Source organism: Artemia sp. Qi Xiang Cuo, chromosome 17 (genome assembly GCF_049724085.1).
Source record: "Artemia sp. Qi Xiang Cuo chromosome 17, ASM4972408v1, whole genome shotgun sequence".
Lineage (NCBI taxonomy): Eukaryota > Metazoa > Arthropoda > Branchiopoda > Anostraca > Artemiidae > Artemia > Artemia sp. Qi Xiang Cuo.
In genome coordinates, this window is record NC_142810.1 from 9,621,797 (window position 1) to 9,640,136 (window position 18,340).

The window sequence follows — 18,340 nt, forward strand, 5'->3', positions numbered from 1 at the left end:
TATTGCCAATATTGACCCGAAGTTATGAGTGAATAGTTAAGATTATCCCCAAAGAAATTAACTATTTAGGACATTTTAGCATCATTTTGACAAATTGCCGGATGTTATTATTTTACATCTAACTGATAAGCATATACTATTAACTTCCCAAAGGTACCAAGAATAACACATCAACCCAAAGGTACCTTAACTCTCCAAAGGTATCGAGAATAAAAAAAAAACTTATTCATTTGTGATTTATTAATCAGGGTAAGTCGCATGGCCGTATCCAGGGGGGGGGGGTTACCCGGTTTGAACCCCCCCCCCCCCGAAATTTTTTGACCGACTCGAAAATAAGTCGAAAAATAGTAAAACCTAGGTAAAAATCAGTAAAATTAGTCAAAAATTAGTAAACCCCCCCCCCAAAAAAAGTCAAAAATTGGTAAAAACCCCCCTTGAACAAAAATCCTGGATACGGCCCTGGTAAGTCGCCTTGGCACCTAATTAGAATCTTGGAGTACAAAACAGCGAAAGAATTTGATTTCTTGCGGAAAATTCCACCCCAAAATTTGTCCTCCTTTTATTTCCCTTAAAAATTGGATCTGTAAACTCTGTTGAACAAACAGGCCATTTTAAAGTTCTATAGGACGGCTTTGGGTGAAAAGAGGGCTAAACGGCCCTCCAATCCTCTTAGCTACTTAAGAAACTCACTGGAACTTTTATAGTTTCAGAGACCACTGGAACTTTTAATTTCCGTTTAAACGAGTTCCCTGATATTTTAGCAGGGGCTTCAGTTGGGGGGGGGGGCAAAAGGGGCATTCCCCCAAATAATGTGGAGAAACAAAATGTTATATATCTCATGCCCCATGACTATCTGGGTATGGATTCCTCATGCCCCCCAATAATTATGCTCAAGATTCATCCCTATATTCTAGGATCATTGCAAAAAAAATTAAACACACATCCGTGATTTTTCTTCTGAAAAAAAGAAACAAAATTTTTCTTTTTTTTCCAAACTGACCTTGAAACCGAGGACGGATTGAAAGTATTAATAATAGATAGAAGCATGCATATAGTTTGTTGGTTCAGCATCCCACTCAATCTGCTCTGAATTTTACAGCTCAGCGGAGTCGGTAGAAAATTATTCAGGGGGGGGGGCAGATACCAGAATGGCAGTTGATGTATAGATTATCAAAAATTTTCTTAATATTCTCCCCCCGCGAAGAAAATCCTCTGCATGTGCATGGTCCTCTGTATGTAAAAATTAAGAGATTCCAATTGATAGGGAGGGGGGATAATTGTACGCTAAGTTTAGGAAAACACCCTTTAAGAGATTTTTTTTAATCAACTAGTTTTAAATATTTTGTCCGTAAAAAAATGAAAAATAAGTCCTGTTATCAAACAAACGTACGAGAGGTAGTTGCAATAGTTTATATTCTTAACTAAGAACTAAAGAAAGGGGTATTTTACAAATGCGTTTTAGAGCCCCTTCCCTCGTTGCAATTCCATTCATTTTTTGTTGGTTTCTGGGTAACTCATATTTAAATTATTCAAAAATTATTTTTACTACTGTTCCATTCTACCCTCCCCCCTCCCCTGGAGCCAATTCTCGGTGTGTGCTGGGACGTGTTTCACTCAAATGAAAAATAAATCGCTGTTATCAGACAAACGTACGAGAGCTAGTTTTGCAATGACTGTTTTTTCCTGAAAATATGCCTTATTAAAGGTTAGTCAAGCATATACAATGGAGAAATTCAAGTAGGCAGCTCAGGAAATGTGGATTTTTCTAAACAATGCTTTACATTTCCCGTGTAATTTGCCAATTTCTTGAAGTTATGCACAGAGCATTGGACTGGAGGGGAGTCCAAATTATTATTTTTCCGAAATTTCTTAGCACCTCATATTTAAATTATTCAAGGCCGTATCCAGGGGGGGGGTTTATTTTTACATTAAAACAAGTTTAAAGTTTGATTAAGATGCGTTACAAAAAATTAAGAGGTACTGATTCGGGAAAGGGCGATTGATCTATATATTTTGAAAACACCTTTTTAGGTAAAACAACAACTATTTTGGTATTTTCAATAAAGGATATTAAATAAAAACAATAGCCTAATATTCTCTCTATAGCTAGATTTTGAAAAATGCCTATTTTATGTAATAGCAACAAAAATTTTCCCCCCGACCTCTGTATTTTCATGAGTTTGCTAGTATATTTTTCAAGGTAACTCTTTTTATTTAATTAACATATTTTACCTTTAGACATTTCGTAGATTCCAAGGTTATTTAGCTTGTTACAGTTTGATTCAAAACTTCAACTGATCAACAATAAACTTAATTTTGACACTATATATTGCCAATAATTCCCCGAAATTATGACAGAGTAGGCAAGATCATCCCCAAAGGAATTAACTAATTAGAACATTTAGCATACTTTTGACAAATTGCCGGATATTACTATTTTAGTTCTATATGATAAGCATAAACTATCAACTTCCCAAAGGTACGAAGAATAATACATCTTCCCAAAGGTACCTTAACTCTCCAAAGGTATCAATCATAGACAGCGCGCTAGCGCTGCCTAAGTAAAGAACGATGTGGGCACAATGTCTTTTTTTTTCTTCAGCCGGACACTTCGTATCGAAGGAGTTGTCGTAGAAACTTCGAAAAGGGCTCATTCGATTGGAAATTGGAGTGGGTAATGCCCTTTTTAATAGTTGAAAGTGATTGGAGGGCAACTAGCCCCCCTACCACGCCCATCAGTCCCCCAACACATCCAATCAAAATGTTGAGATAGCCATTTTGTTCAGCGTAGTTGATTTCCAGATAGAAAATATCTTATTGAGGAGGACACTCCCCCACAATCCTCGGGGCAAGGGTTTTAAGTTATGCACTAAGGGCATATAAGAACGATGTTGGCACAATGTACAATGTATTATTGTTTCTTTAGAGCAGGGCACTTCATATGGAAGGGGTCTTCGCAGAAACTTCAAAGGGGGTTAATTCGATTGGATATTGAGAGTTTTAGTGCCCTTTTTGATAGTCGAAAGTGATTGGATGGCAACTAGCCCCCCCCCCCCCCCACGCCCATCATTCCCCCATAACACATCCAATACAAATTTTGAGATAACCATTTTGTTCAGCGTAGTAGAGCTCCAGATAGAAAATATGTTTTTGAGGAGGACACTCCCCCACAACCTTCAGGGCAAGGGTTATAATTTATGCCCTGGGGGCATATAAGGTTTTTATTGAAAACTTTGTCGTAGAAACTTGAAAAAGGGCTCATTCGATTTGAAATTCAAAGGGCTAGTACTCTTTTTAACAGTCGAAACTGATTAGTAATATTTTTTGTTGTTGTTGTTGTTTAGACCAGTGCACTTCGTATCGAAGGAGTTGTCGTGGAACTTTGAAAAGGGCTCATTCGATTGAAAATAGAAAAGGCTGATGCCATTTTTAATAGTCGAAAGTGATTGAAGGGCAACTAATCCCCCTTCCATTCCCATTTACCCATTATGTTTATGAACTAAATGTTGCCTTAAGATTAAATCAAAATGCACTGTGATAATGCTAATTCCCCATAAGGCATCTCAGCAGTATCAAAAAAACGACTGAGGGTATTATGTTCAAATTTTCGGGGCTACTTCTGCTCTTAAAATTTAACCAAATCAAAATAGCGCAAGTGTATCCAAGCTATCAAAGAAAGTAAACAGAGTTTTTGCGAATAGTATTAAATTTTCAATTTCAGGTCAACTAGAGGAGGTATGAAACTAAATTAAACAGTACTGTTTTTGTCAAGATTTATTAAAGGGTGTATGTTTTTAAAAATTGCTGAAAATTTTTCTCCAGCATACAAATAGCAGGCCAAACTATAAAGACTTGAAAAACGAAAAGATTTAAAATATTGTTTTCTTTTTCCCTGAAAAGACCGTGTCAATATAAAACGAACAGAAATTAATTAAAAAAACTTTTTCCACAAAATAAGCTGTCAAGCACATACAAAGGGGAAATTCAAGCAGGCAGCCCAGGAAATGTGGATTTTTCTCAACAATACCCAATATTTCCCACATAATTTTACCAAATTTTGAAGTTATACACATGGCCTTATGCAGGAGGGATGGGGGAGCAATGAATAAATTTCCTATGTATTTGGGTGCCTCATATTTAAATTATCCAAAATTTATTCTTACTACTGCTCACTCCTCCCCCAACCTGAAGACAATCTTCTGTGTTTGCGCGGATGTGCTTCACTCAAAACGAAAATGCTTTTTTAATTATGTTAAAACAAGTTTAGAGTCGGATTAAGATGCGTTAAAAAATTAAGAAGCTTTAAATGGGGGGGGGGGGTAATCTTCCTCAAGAGTTTGAGAATACCCTCTTCGGTAAAAAATACTGTTTTAGGTGTTTTAATTAAACAAAATAAAATATTGGCCTAGTATTCCCTATACCTCTAATATTTGAAAAATATCTTTTTTGTGTCTTCATAAAAAACTTTGTCCCTACCCTTTAAGTTTTCGTGAATTGGCTATATATTCTGTAAAAGATGAAGTATTTTAAAATTTAATCTATTTTCCTGCAAACATTCATGGGATCTCTTAAGGTAGTAGAATAATACACTTCCTCAGAGGTACCTTAAGTCCACAAATGTGTTAAGAATAAAAACAAGAGCACATAAATTTGCTGGTAATTAATCAGGATTTTCCGCAGACCTGGAGCCTAATTACAATCTTGGGGGGGAAAAGCGGGTGATTCTAAAAAAAATTATGATTTGATGAAAACTTTTTGCGGAGGAATCCACCTTTGATTTTCAATCAAAAGTTTCAGTGTATTCAACAAATTAATTTTTATTGACTTTTATTGGATATTTAAAACTCAAATTCCCAAAATAAAATGGATTATTTGTCTTAAATCAAGAACATCAAGAAATAAAAAAGATATTTCACGTCTAGCTTGCTAGCCACTAGGCTAGGACGGATTAAAAGTATTATTAATAGTACAAGCATGCTTATCGTACCCATTGGTTGGTTCAACAACACACCTAACCTGCATTTTTTTTCGGGCTGGGGGGGGGGAGCAAAAAAAATCTATTTATTTTCTTATCATTTTCCAAATAATGACAGGAAATCCGACTCTCCCTCGTGGAAAATTCCCTCACTCCACGTGGAAAGTACTTCTCACATAAAATACCCTCATCCCTGAAAATTCCATCTTCGCTGAAAATTCCTCCCTGAAAATTTCTTGAGGAGTTTTCCACCTGAAAAATTCTCCTTAGCATACATTCATTTGATAAACAGTTTAATATATGCTCGTTTTTCAAAGCATGAAGAAAGTTGATCCCGCGGAAAATTCCGTAGTATAGAGTTTTTCCTATGGAAAATTCTCCCATGGATAAATCCTCCTGCAGAAAATCTCCTCCGTGGTAAAAGCTGAAGACAATTACAACCCCACTGAAAATTCCACCCGGACAATTTCCCTGGATTATTTCTAGAAGTAGACAGAAAGTAGGGAAAAAGTAAGAGCAATATAAACAATTTCTAATGAAAATTCAGGCAAATTAACCCAGGATTTTTTTGGGGAGGGGGAGTTTTACAAAGGATTTTTTAGGGGGGGGGTCACAAAAAGACTTTAAAAAACACATCAATAATTTATAATATTCGTTTTTTTAGTTTTTTTACGAGTCGGACAAACATTTAGGGGGGGGGATCAAACCCCTTATACACCCCTCCTGGATACGGCCTGGTTTACACATACAAAATTTACTGTGTACTGCTTAAGAAATGACAATGATCATCTTCAATCAAAAATTTGTCTTAGATCTAGAACCTGAAGAAATAAAGATGTTTCAGTTTCATATAATTTTTCGATCTCAGGATGAGCTAAAAATGGTTTAAATTTCTTATTCATTTATTGTAAAAAAAAAATCATCCTTCGTAAATTCGTAGAATTTTGTTTATTTAACTAAATAACCAAAGACCTCTACACTTTTTGATTCCCAATATTAACATTTTGAAATAATCCGCGATTTACAGACTATGAACTTCTCCAAAAGCTGTAAATTCTGACTCTCTGGGCTAGGGATTAATTACTACTGCTAGGGTACTATCTTCCCGCGAGTTTGCTTCTGCCAGTATATCCTTCCAATGATGCTGGATTCAGGTGTTTAGATTTTGCAGATATCTATGGTACTTTCAGTGCAAGGTTTTTCTGTGTCTGCCGATTATGTATGATGTGTATGGTACTTTCGGTGATATGTATGGCAGATATGTATGGTACTTTCACTGCAAATTTTTCTGCGTCAGCCAGGTGTACCCGATTATTACCAGTGGAAGTATTAAGATCCATACGAAGTACGTTGCCGTTTGCCAAGGTATCTACATCGGAGAACTTTTATAGAATCTGTCACAATAGGCTGACCTGTTTTAGCAAGGATGGATTGGTTGTTTATCCCCTGCCGCCAGTGGTGGTCGAGAATTCTTCTAAAACATGTTTTTTCGAAAGCAAGAATTTTTTTTTCTTGCTCCTGGTTCAACTGCCAGGTTTCGGCTACGTAAACTGGCGTGAATTTCCAAAACTTGAATAAAATAGCTATCTTAAAATTTTGATTGGCTGTGTTTGGGGAAAAGGTGGGCGTGATAGGGGGGTTAGTTGCCCTCCAATCACTTTCGACTATGAAAAAGGGCACTATTCCTTTGAATTTCCAATCGAATGAGCCTTTTCTGAAGTTTCTATGACAATGCTTTCTATAAAAACAAATATGTCCCCAGGGCATAACATACAGCCCTTGCGCTGAGGGCTGTGGGGGTGTGTCCTCCTCAAAAACATAATTTCTATCTGGAAATCAACTACGCTGAACAAAATGGCTATCTAAAAATTTTGATTGGATGTGTTTGGGGAAAAGTCGGGCGTGAAAGGGGGGTTAGTTGCCCTCAAATCACTTTCAAATATTAAAAAGGGCACTAGCCTTTTGAATTTCCAATTAAAAGAGCTCTTTTCAAGTTTCTATGACATACATATCAATGAAATTTTATATGCCCCCAGGGCATAACTTATAACCCTTGCCCTGAAGATTGTGGGGGGGTGTCCTGCTGAAAGGTATAATTTTCAGAACGTTTAACTGCGTGAAACAAAATGGCTATGTCAAAATTTTGATTGGATGTGTTTGGGGAAATAGTGGGCGTGGAAGGAGTGTTAGTTGTCTTCCAATCAGTTTCTACTATTAAAATGGGCCCTAGCCATTTTAATTTCCAATCGAATGAGCCCTTTTTGAAGTTTCTACGACAACGCGTTCTATAAAAACCTTATATACCCCAAGGGCCTAACGTACAACCCTTGCCCTGAGGGCCTTGGGGGGGGGTTGTCATCCTCAAAGACCTAATTTCCAGAACTTTCAAGTACGTTGAACAAAATAACTATCTTAAAATTTTGATTGGATGTGTTTGGGGAAAAGGTGGGCTTGATAGGGGTTTAGTTGCCCTCCAATCACTTTCGACTATGAAAAAGAGCACTATCCCTTTAAATTTCCAATCGAAAGAGCATTTTCTGCAGTTTCTATAACAATGCTTTCTATAAAAACCTTGTATACCCCCAGGGCATAACTTACAGCCCTTGCGCTGAGGGCTGTGGGGATGTGTCCTCCTCCAAAACATAATTTATATCTGAAAATGAACTACGCTGAACAAAATGTCTATCTCAAAATTTTGATTGGATGTGTTTGGGGAAAAGGGGGGCGTTAGAGGGGAATTAGTTGCCCTCAAATCACTTTCGACTATTAAAAAGGGCACTAGCCCTTTGAATTTCCAATCGATTGAGCCCTTTTCAAGTTCTTACGACACAGATTTCAATAAAAACTTCCGACCTTATTTCTAGAACTTTCGACTACGTTTAACAAAAAAGCTATCTTAAAATTTTGATTGGATATGTTTGGGGAAAAGGTGGGCAAGATAGGGGGGTTAGTTGCCCTCCAATCACTTTCGACTATGAAAAAGGGCACTAGCCCTTTGAATTTCCAATCAAATGAGCCTTTTCTGAAATTTCTATGACAATGCTTTCTATAAAAACCTTATATGCCCCCAGGGTATAAGTTACAGCCCTTGCGCTGAGGGCTGTGGGGATGTGTCCTCCTCAAAAACATAATTCCTATCAGGGAATCAACTACGGTGAACAAAATGGCTATCTAAAATTTTTGATTGGATGTGTCTGGGGAAAAGATGGGCGTAAAAGGGGGGTTAGTTGCTCTCCAATCACTTTCAACTATTAAAAAGGGCACTAGCCCTTTGAATTTCCTATCGAATGAGCCCTTTTCAAGTTTGTACGAGAAAGATTTCAATAAAAACTTTATTTCCAGAGCTTTTAACTACGTTGAACAAAATGGCTATCTCAAAATTTTGATTGGATGTGTTTGGGGAAAAGGTAGGCGTGATAGGGGGGTTAGTTGCCCTCCAATCACTTTCGACTATGAAAAAGGGCACTAGCCCTTTGAATTTCCAATCGAATGAGCCTTTTCTGAAATTTCTATGACAATGCTTTCTATAAAAACCTTATATGCCCCCAGGGTATAAGTTACAACCCTTGCGCTGAGGGCTGTGGGGTTGTGTCATCCTCAAAAACATAATCTCTATGTGGAAATCAACAAAGCAGAACAAAATGGCTATCTAAAAATTTTGATTGGATGTTTTTGAAGAAATGGTGGGCGTGGAAGGGGTGTTAGTTGCCTTCCTGTCACTTTCGACTATTAAAACGGGCACTATCCATTTCAATTTCCAATCGAATGAGCCCTTTTTGAAGTTTCAGCCACAACGCTTTCCATAAAAACCTTATTTGCCCTCAGGGCATAATTTACAACCCTTGCCCTGAGGGCTGTGGGTGGGTTGTCATCCTCAAAGACCTAATTTCCAGAATGTTCAACTACGTTGGACAAAATGGCTATCTTCAAATTTTGATTGGATGTGTTTGGGGAAAAGGTGGGCGTCAGAAGGGGTTTAGTTGCCCTCCAGTCACCTTTGACTATTAAAAAGAGCACCAGCTCTTTGAATTTCCAATCGAATGAGCCTTTTTTGAAGTTTCTACGACAACGCTTTCTATAAAAACCTTATATGCCCCAGGGCATAACTTATAACCCTACACTGAGGACTGTGGGGAAGTGTTCTCCTCAAAAATATATTTTCTATCTGAAAATCAACTAGGGTGAACAAAATGGCTATCTACAAATTTTGATTGGATGTTTTTCGGGAAATGGTTGGCGTGGAAGGGGTGTTAGTTGCCTTCCAATCAATTCCGACTATTAAAAAAAGCACTAGCCACTCCAATTTCCAATTCAATGAGCCCTTTTCGAAGTTTCTACGACAACTCCTTCGATACGAAGTGCCCTTGTCTAAAGGAAAAAAATATAGATAATGCATTGTGCCAAAATCGTTCGTATTTGCCCCCAGGGCATAGCTTCAAACCCTTGCCCTTAGGGTTGTGAGGGAGTCTCCTCCACAAAAACACAATTTCTATCTGAAAATCAACTACACTGAACAAAATGGCTATCCCAAAATTTTGATTGGATGTGTTTGGGGAAATGGTGGGCGTAGAAGGGGTGTTAGTTGCATTTCAATCTATTTTGACTATTAAAAAGGGCACTAGCCGTTCCAATTTCCAGTCGAATGAGCCCTTTTTCAAGTTTTTATGACAACTCCTTCGATACGAAGTGCCCTGGTATGGGGGAAAAAAAAAAATAATACATTGTGCCAACATCGTTCTTTACTTAGGCAGCGCGATTGCACTTCCTATGATACCCTGCTCACGTTGGGGGCTGTGGGGTGGGATTGTCATCCTCAAAGACATAATTTTCATACCTTTCAACTACGCCGAACAAAATAGTTATCTCCAAATTTTGATCGGGTATTCTGGGAAGGGATGGGCTTGAGGGGGGGGGGTTGATTTCTCCCAATATTTTTTGAATACTCTAAAAAGCCCTTTAAATTTCCAATCAATGAGCCTTTTTGAAGTTTCTATGACAACAAATGACCCTTTCAAAATTTCTATCAGATTTATTTCGTGGAAATACAAGATTATTGTGTGTGGAGGGGGGGGGTATAACTTACGACCCTTGTCCTGAGGGCTGTGGGGGGATGTCGTCCTCAAAGACCTAATATCCAAACCTTTTACTAACACTTAAAAAAAAGGCCTTCTCAAAATTCCAATTGGATTTGATTGGAGAAATGGTGGCCATAAGAAGGGGGTTAGTTGCCCTCCAATTGTTTTCAACTATTAAAAGAGGCACTGGACCCTTCAATTCCCAATCGCAAGAGCCTTTTTTGAAATTTCTACGACAATAAATGGCCATGCCAAAATTTCTATCACATACATTTCTGGAAAATACGAGGTGTGTGTTTGGAGGGAGGGGGGAGTTGTCCATCATCCGATCACTCTGAATCTTAAAAGAGCCACTAGAACTTCTTATTAAGAATCCTATAAGCCCCCTCCAAAGTTTATAATATCACCTTCAAGGAGGCACACTTGTGCCTCTATAAAGAGGCGATCCACCACAATGTTAAGCGATTTCAGGTCCTAGAGGTCGCAGAGAGACGGCGGTAATTGCATTTTGTAGTCCAAGCTCAAACTAAGAAACTTGCAAAATTTCATCCTCCTCTGACTTTATCTTCATGGGGTAAACTGGGCCGGAAGTTTCGACCCTCCCACCACATCCCCCCTTTAACGTTGCCCGACTGGGCTGAAATTTAGAGGTTAAGCTTTCCTAGGGCCCGGGAGCTTATCCTCGAAATTTCAGCTCAATCCGATCACTCCTTGTTTTCAAAAAACCAAATATAGCCACTTAAAATTAATTTCTTTTTTTTTCTTATCCACGCCTACAGGCAACAGTTGGCAACTGATCCGGGTGAATGAGGACTCATTCGAAGCAGAATTTGACCTATTAGGGCCTTTTGATATTTTCAGACCGAAAAAATTATCCCCCGAATTTACATTTATGAAAAACCTCGTTTTCCTATAATAGCCCATGTTAATTTTTCCCACCGCAACCCCCCATTAACGTTGTCTGATCGGGCTAAAATTTAAAGGATAAGCTTTCCTGGGGCCTGGGAGCTTGTCATCGAAATTTCAGCTCAATCTGATCACTCCTTCCCTGTTTTCCAAAAACCAAATATCAAGTTTTGTGGGAATTTGCTTGCGTCAAAAATAGATTCCATTTACTAAAAAACAATTACAATTGTGTCTCTTTAGTCCAGCGTTTGAAACTTCAGACTGTCAGTAAGAAAACCCGGGTTCGATTCACCGTCAGAGCAAATTTTTATATACTGAATTTAAACTTTAAAAAAGAAACTCAGTTTCTTTTTTAAATTATTTGAAAAAAATTACATTTTCTAAAGAGTTAAAGAGGCTGAGTTACAAGGTCGACCCTTTAAATGTACAGGGATTAGGATGCACAGTTGGGGGGCTGTTAAAGAGGCTGAGTCACAAGTTCAAACCTTAAAACGTACAGGGATTAGGAGGCACCCTGTACGACGTGATTTGAGTATTCAGGAATTAAAAGCCTTAACACAAGAATGTTCAAGAGCGGGGGGTTTGGGGGGCGGCCGCCCCCCCACTTTAACTCCTGACACGATCAGCTAACAGTTAGTCAAGCAATAATAAGTAATAAACTGTAAAAAAAAGTGCAGAAATTATTTGAAAAAACTACATTTTCTAAAGAGTTAAAGAGGCTGAGTTACAAGGTCGAACCTTAAAACGTACAGGGATTAGGAGGCACAGTTGGGGGGCTGCCGCCCCAAAAACCCCCCGCTTTCGCGGCCTTTAAATAAAAAAAAAAGTTTTTTAAACTGAAAGTAAGGAGCGACATTAAAACTTAAAACGAACAGAAATTATTCCGTATATGAAAGGGGCTGTGCCCTCCTCAACGCCTTGCTCTTTACGCTAAAGTTTGACTTTCTCACAACTCTTTTTTTTAAACAATAAAAACTTTAGCGTACAGAAAGAGGCGTTGAGGAGGGCATAGCCCCTTTCATATACGGAATAATTTCTGTTCGTTTTAAGATTTAATGTCGCTCCTTATTTTCAGTTTAAAAAACTTTTTTTTATTTAAAGGCTGCGAAAGCGGGGGTTTGGGGGCGGCAGCCCCCAACTGTGCCTCCTAATCCCTGTACGTTTTAAGGTTCGACCTTGTAACTCAGCCTCTTTAACTCTTTAGAAAACGTAGTTTTTTTCAAATAATTTCTATATAAACCTTATCTTCATAAGCCATATTTACCCCCAAGGCATAACTTAAATCTCTTGCTATAAGGGCTTTGTGGGGGGGGGGCTGTCATCCTCAAAGACATAATTTACCGATATTTCAACTACACTGAATAAAATTGCTATTTCAACATTTTGGTTGGATGTGCTTGGGGAAATGGTGGGAGTGGGAGAGGGGTTAGTTGCCCTCCAATCACTGTTGACTGTAAAAGGGGGACTACTCCCTTCCATTTTCATTTGAATGATCTAGTTTTGGAGTCTCGACGACGACTCCTTCGATACAAAGTGCTCTGGTCTAAAACAAAACACACACCAAAAAAAAAAAAAAAAAAAAAATGACCACATCGCTATTTACTGTCACAGCGTAATTGTTCTGTCGATGATACAGGACTTCTTTCCCTATAGCTTTTTTTGTGGTCCAACTAATATCATAGGCCGCTAATCTTGTAACTCAATCTAATTACTAGGAATTGTACATCTTCTAAGAGTTCACTCGAGTGACACAGCTTTAGATTTTGTGTGGTGCTGAACCAATCTATTTTTCACTTCTTTTGTCAATTCGTTTCACCCTTTAGCCATCTCTTGGACCGGCTTTCTTTCTCATTCTATTTTTTTTGTGAAGCTCCTTTTTTATGTTTCTAATTTCCTCCTATTTTTTCAGGGAAAAATTTCTGCAATGAAAACAAGTCTGCAGGAAAAAGACAAGCTATTAGAAGGCAATCTCATTGAGTCACAAAAACATGTCCATCAGATGGGAAAACTCAAAATTGTAGGTGCAGATCAGTTTTTGGCAATGGGTAAAGAACAAGATGTTCATCTCATAAAGTTGCCGGAAATGGGCAAGACAGACGTTGATCTTAAACGAATTTTAAGTAAAAAGAAGCAACTGACTGACGTTATTACCTCTTTAACTGATCTTGATATAGCTAAAACTCAACTTGCTGCTGCTTTATGTGAAGTATCGCTATTGAATTTTTTTTTTTTACTAGATTGCAAACTGAAAACAAGACATTTTTTAGAGAAAATGAAATACCAGCCAATATGGAGCATCAACTGAAAATCACTCTCACTGAAAACACATCTCTACAGGAGGATGTTGCTTGGCTGAAGACAGAAAATACTTCTCTAAAGGAGGATACTGATCGATTGAAGACAGAAAATATACTGCATTTTCAAGACGTCCTAGTCAAAGATGTATTTGCAAGAAGTATTCAAAGGGAAAAGAAAGAGTTAATTTCGAAAAATGATTCTCGTCTAAAAAAAAACTTTGTTTATGGTGTCGCGTCTTTGAAAGAGGAAGTTACTAATTTGAATAAGGAATACTGTTGAATTTGGAAAGAGAAGGAAGAAAGTGCTGAAAAATATGAAGAGGAAACTTTATGCCTCAAATCTTACGTTGCATATATTCAAATGAAAATTAATGAGTTAGAAGCAACTTCAGAATGTCCTAAACAAGTTGTTGGAAACACAGGCTGTTTGAGCGAAGCTTCAGAAAAAAAAACTTATCAATTTGATAGACAAGGAAGATGAAATCTCGAACAAAGTGATGGATTAAAATCAGTTCGAAAGACAGTATTACAAATTTAGAGTGCAAAACACGGACCTCTAGTAGAAAAAGAGGATATTTTAACAAAAGTGGGTTATAAAATTCACTCTCTTAAATTATCTTAACTTATTATCTTGACTTGTTTTAACTTGTTTGACTAATATTTTCTTATTATTCAAATTTTTGCGTTATTTACAAATAAAGAATTCGGCTCAAAGAGTTTTTTTGTAACTTTTTTTTAAAAGTTACAAAAAAAGTTAACTTTTTTTGTAAGAAATCTCTTTATATTTTACTCTATAATACATACTCTCTAGAACCTTCTCAAAACTGAAGCTACAGTAATGACAATGGTCAGTTATGGTTCAGAAGTGTGGGTGCTCCAAAAAATCGGAGGATGATTTGCTAGATATTTTCCAAAGACATTGCATATAGATTATATTGGTTACCCGACTGACTGACCGTATCTAAACCAGTAAGCTGTAATAAAATTGTGGGCCAATCTCACTTTCTAGGACTATATTATGAGAGAAAGGTTGAGATAGCTAGGGCATGATGGCAGATTGAAAAATGACAGATGGCAGATTAACCTGATGAAAAATGGCAGATTAACCTTGTCGAGCAACTGTTCAATGCCAATCCAAAAGGAAGTCGCCCCTCAATTAGTTGGGAGGATGTTGTTAGGAAAAATTAAAGGGAAATGAAAGCTTCTTTGTAGGGTTTGAAGACAAAGGTTTTGAATAGATTGGGATGAAAGATGGGCGTGTATAGCTATGTTTGCCTCAGGCGGCTTAGCTCTGCGATGAGTTGCAGGTTCGAATCCTCACCGTTTGGAATTTGCTGAGTTTGCATGGATTTTGCATGCAATGTTAGTTACTATTTTAATTTGAGATTTGTTTCTAAATATATTTGATAATAAACTTAATCCAAAGAAAACAATAATCTAATTATATTCCTGTGCCCCGACCCGCAACTGATATTCTGGTCTCTACACCCTTTCCTGAAAAATTGCCTGCGGGTGTCCTTGAGCTATAAAATTCAGTGTTGGTTGAGTGGGATGTTGAACCAATCAAAGGGTACGATATGCTTGCTTCTATCATTAATTAAATAAAAAAAAACTAGATTCTTTCAACTGAAATTATGGAACAACATTCAAACTTAGAACGAACTAAAATTATTACGTATATAAGGGGGTTGCCCCCACCTTAGTACCTCACTCTTTGCGCTATAGTTTAACCTTTTGTTCCAATTATTTAAGAATGACTCCTGATACACAAGGACCGTTTAATTAGAATAATAAGCTTTTTACAAAAAAAACACTTTAGCGTAGGAGGGGGTGACGTCCTCATATACATAATAATTTCTTTTTGTTTTAAGTTTTAATATTGCTCCTTACTTTCAGTTGAAAAAACTTGTTTTTTTAGTTTAATTTCTTATATTTTTTTTAATTAATGCTGGGAAATCTGGCTCCCCTTCCATGGAAAATTCCCTTTCTCCATGAAAACTCTTCCATTGAAAGATCCTCCCACGTAAGAAGCACCACCAGAAAATCTCTCCCCCCCCCCCTCAGAAAAAACTTTTATAACTCCCAATAGCCAAAAATATATGTACACAATGGGCAATGCATAACTTGCATTCCTTCCCGAGGGCTGAAAGGGGTCAAGTCATCCTCAAAGACATAGTTATTAGATTTTTCGACCACACTGAAGAAAATTTTGATAAAAAATTTCGGGTAAAAAGGGGGTGGGGGGTTAGCTCAAATATTTTGGTCACTTAAAAAGGGGCACTAGAACTTTTGATTTACGGTCAAATTAGCCTTCATCCAATCTTCTTGGATCACCAGTTCGATTCGATCACCCCTGGGATCTTGCTTCTGGCAAAAAAATCAAAATTCCACACTTTTGTATATAGGAGCTTAAAGCCACTACACTTGGGTTCTCTAATATTTTGAAGCTCATGGTGTGAATTTGATTAAGATCACTTGATTTCTTAGGGGTGTTTCCCGCTTTTTCAAAAATTTGACAAATTTTCTCAGGTTCATAACTTTTGATGGGTAACATTAAACTTAATGAATTTTACATATTTTAAATAAGCATCAAAATTCGTTTCTTTTGGTAGATCTATTATTTTCAAAACTCTGTTTCTTACAGTTTCGGTTACTATTTAGCTGCATCGCTCCTTACTTGATAATACTTTCAATCCGTCCTAGCCGATTTGCTAGCACGCTAGACATGAAATACTTGAAATACTTTTTATTTCTTGATGTTCTTCATCTAAGACAAATTAACTTTAAAAAAAACAAGTTTTTTTAACTGAAAGCAAGGAGCGGCATTAAAACTTAAAACGAACAGAAATTATTCCGTATATAAAGGGGGTGTCCCCTCCTCAAAGCCTCGCTCTATACGCTAACTGTCTAACAACTTTATTTTTTAAAACAATAAAAAACTTTAGCGTAAAGAGCGAGGCGTTGAGGAGGGGACAGCCCCTTTCATATATGGAATAATTTCTTTTGGTTTTAAGTTTTAATGTCGCTCCTTACTTTCAGTTAAAAAACTTTTTCTTTTAGTTAATTTCTGAACGGTTTTGAATTAATGAAGCTTTGATTTTAGCTTACCGTACATCAATAATTAAAATGAAATTCGCGTATTTATTTTCCTTCTTTTGGCTAATTGGCTTTCTCGAAATTTTGTTCTGGCATAATTTACAAATTAAGTTACGTAACGAATTTCTATATTTGTATATTTTTATTACGTATATTAAGGAGTTCACTCCCTAGTCAATACCTCACTCTTTACACCAAAGTTCGAATTTTGTTAGAATCACAAACCTCTGAATCACAGAGGCCGATTTATTAGAATAAATAGCTCTTTTGAAATTACTAAAAAAAACTTTAGCGTAAAGAGTGAAGTATTGACGAGGGGGCGAACCCTCTCCTATACTTAATAATTTCTGTTCGTTTTAAGTTTTATTGTTGCTCCTTGCTTTCGGTTGAAAAAACTTGTTTTTTATTTAATTTCTGATCGTTTTTTAAATAATGCTGGGAAATCTGGCACCCTCTTCATGGAAATGTCCCTTCCCCCAATGAAATATCCTCCATGGAAAGATCCTCCCCGTAACCCCTGCTCCGATCCCGACCCCCCCCCCCCCTGGAAAAAAAATCCTCCTGAAAACGTCTGTATACTTCATTACTTCCCAATAACCAATACTATATGTAAACAATGGGCAAAGTTAATAACTTGCAGCCCTTCCCCTGGGAACTGTGGGAGATTGAGTCATCCTCAAAGACATATTAATTATATTTTTGACTATGCTGAACAAAATGGCTATCTCAAATTTTTTATTGGGTGACTTCCAGAAAAAAATGAGCGTCGGAGGGGGCCAAGTTGCCCTCCGATTTTTTGGTCCCTTAAAAAGAGCACTAGAGCTTTTAATTTCCCTTCGAATGAGCCCTCTGACGATATTTTAGGACTACAGGATCAATACGATTACCCCTGGGAAAAAAAACAAACAAAAAAAAAACAAAAAAACAACAACAAATAAACACGCATCCATGATCTTTCTTCTGGCAAAAAATACAAAATTCCACATTTTTGCATAGGAGCTTGAAACCTCTAAAGTAGGGTTCTCTGATACGCTGAATCTGATGGTGTAATTTTCATTAAATTTCTATGACTTTTAGGGGTTGTTTCCCCCTTTTTTCGAATGTAAGGCAAATTTTCTCAGGCATGTAACTTTTGATGGGTAAAACTAAATTTGATTACATATTTGTAATCAGCATAAAAATTTGATTCTTTTGATGTATCTATTGGTATCAAAATTCTGTTTTTTAGAGTTTTGGTTACTATTGAGCCGTGTCGCTCCTTATTTACAGTTCGTTACCACGAACTGTTTGATAGCCCATTTTAGTTTGACAATTTGAGTTTTACACGTCCAATAAAAAGTAATTGGTTAATAGGCTGATACTTTTGATCGAAAATCAAAGGTAGAATCCTCCACAAAAGTTTTCATCAGATCGCAATTTTTATTAAAAATTCACCCACTTTTTCTACCCCAAGATTGTGATTAGGTGCTAAGTGAGCTAAAAATCCTGATTAATTACCCGTAAATGGACATACTCTTTTTTTATTCTCAACACGCTTTGGGACTTAAGGTACCTCTGAGGAAATGTATTATTTTTCTTAACTTAAGGGATCCCAAGAATCCTTAAAGGTATTAAATAAAAAAAAAGTTTTTTAAACTGAAAGTAAGGAGCGACATTAAAACTTAAAACGAACAGAAATTATTCCGTATATGAAAGGAGATATCCCCTTCTCAACGCCTCGCTCTTTACGCTAAAGTTTGACTTTCCCAAAACATAATTTTTTTAAAAAATAAAAACTTTAGCGTAAAGAGCGAGGCGTTGAGGAGGGGACATCCCCTTTCATATACGGAATAATTTCTGTTCGTTTTAAGTTTTAATGTCGCTCCTTACTTTCAGTTTAAAGACTCCTTAATCACAAAGGCCGTTAATTATAATAAATATCTCTGATGAAAGTACAAAAAAATTTGTTCCTTGTGAATCAGACGAAATTGGGAAAAAAGGGGCATGGGAGG

At 37.0% G+C, this 18,340-nt stretch overlaps 1 protein-coding gene and 1 pseudogene across 1 annotated transcript in view; one reads left to right on the forward strand and one right to left on the reverse strand.

Moving 5' to 3' along the window:
* LOC148941868 (uncharacterized) overlaps positions 1 to 18,340 on the reverse strand; it is a 66,454-nt gene that overhangs the window by 8,955 nt on the left and 39,159 nt on the right. The window lies entirely within an intron of this gene.
* LOC148941869 (uncharacterized) lies at positions 6,200 to 13,875 on the forward strand (annotated as a pseudogene).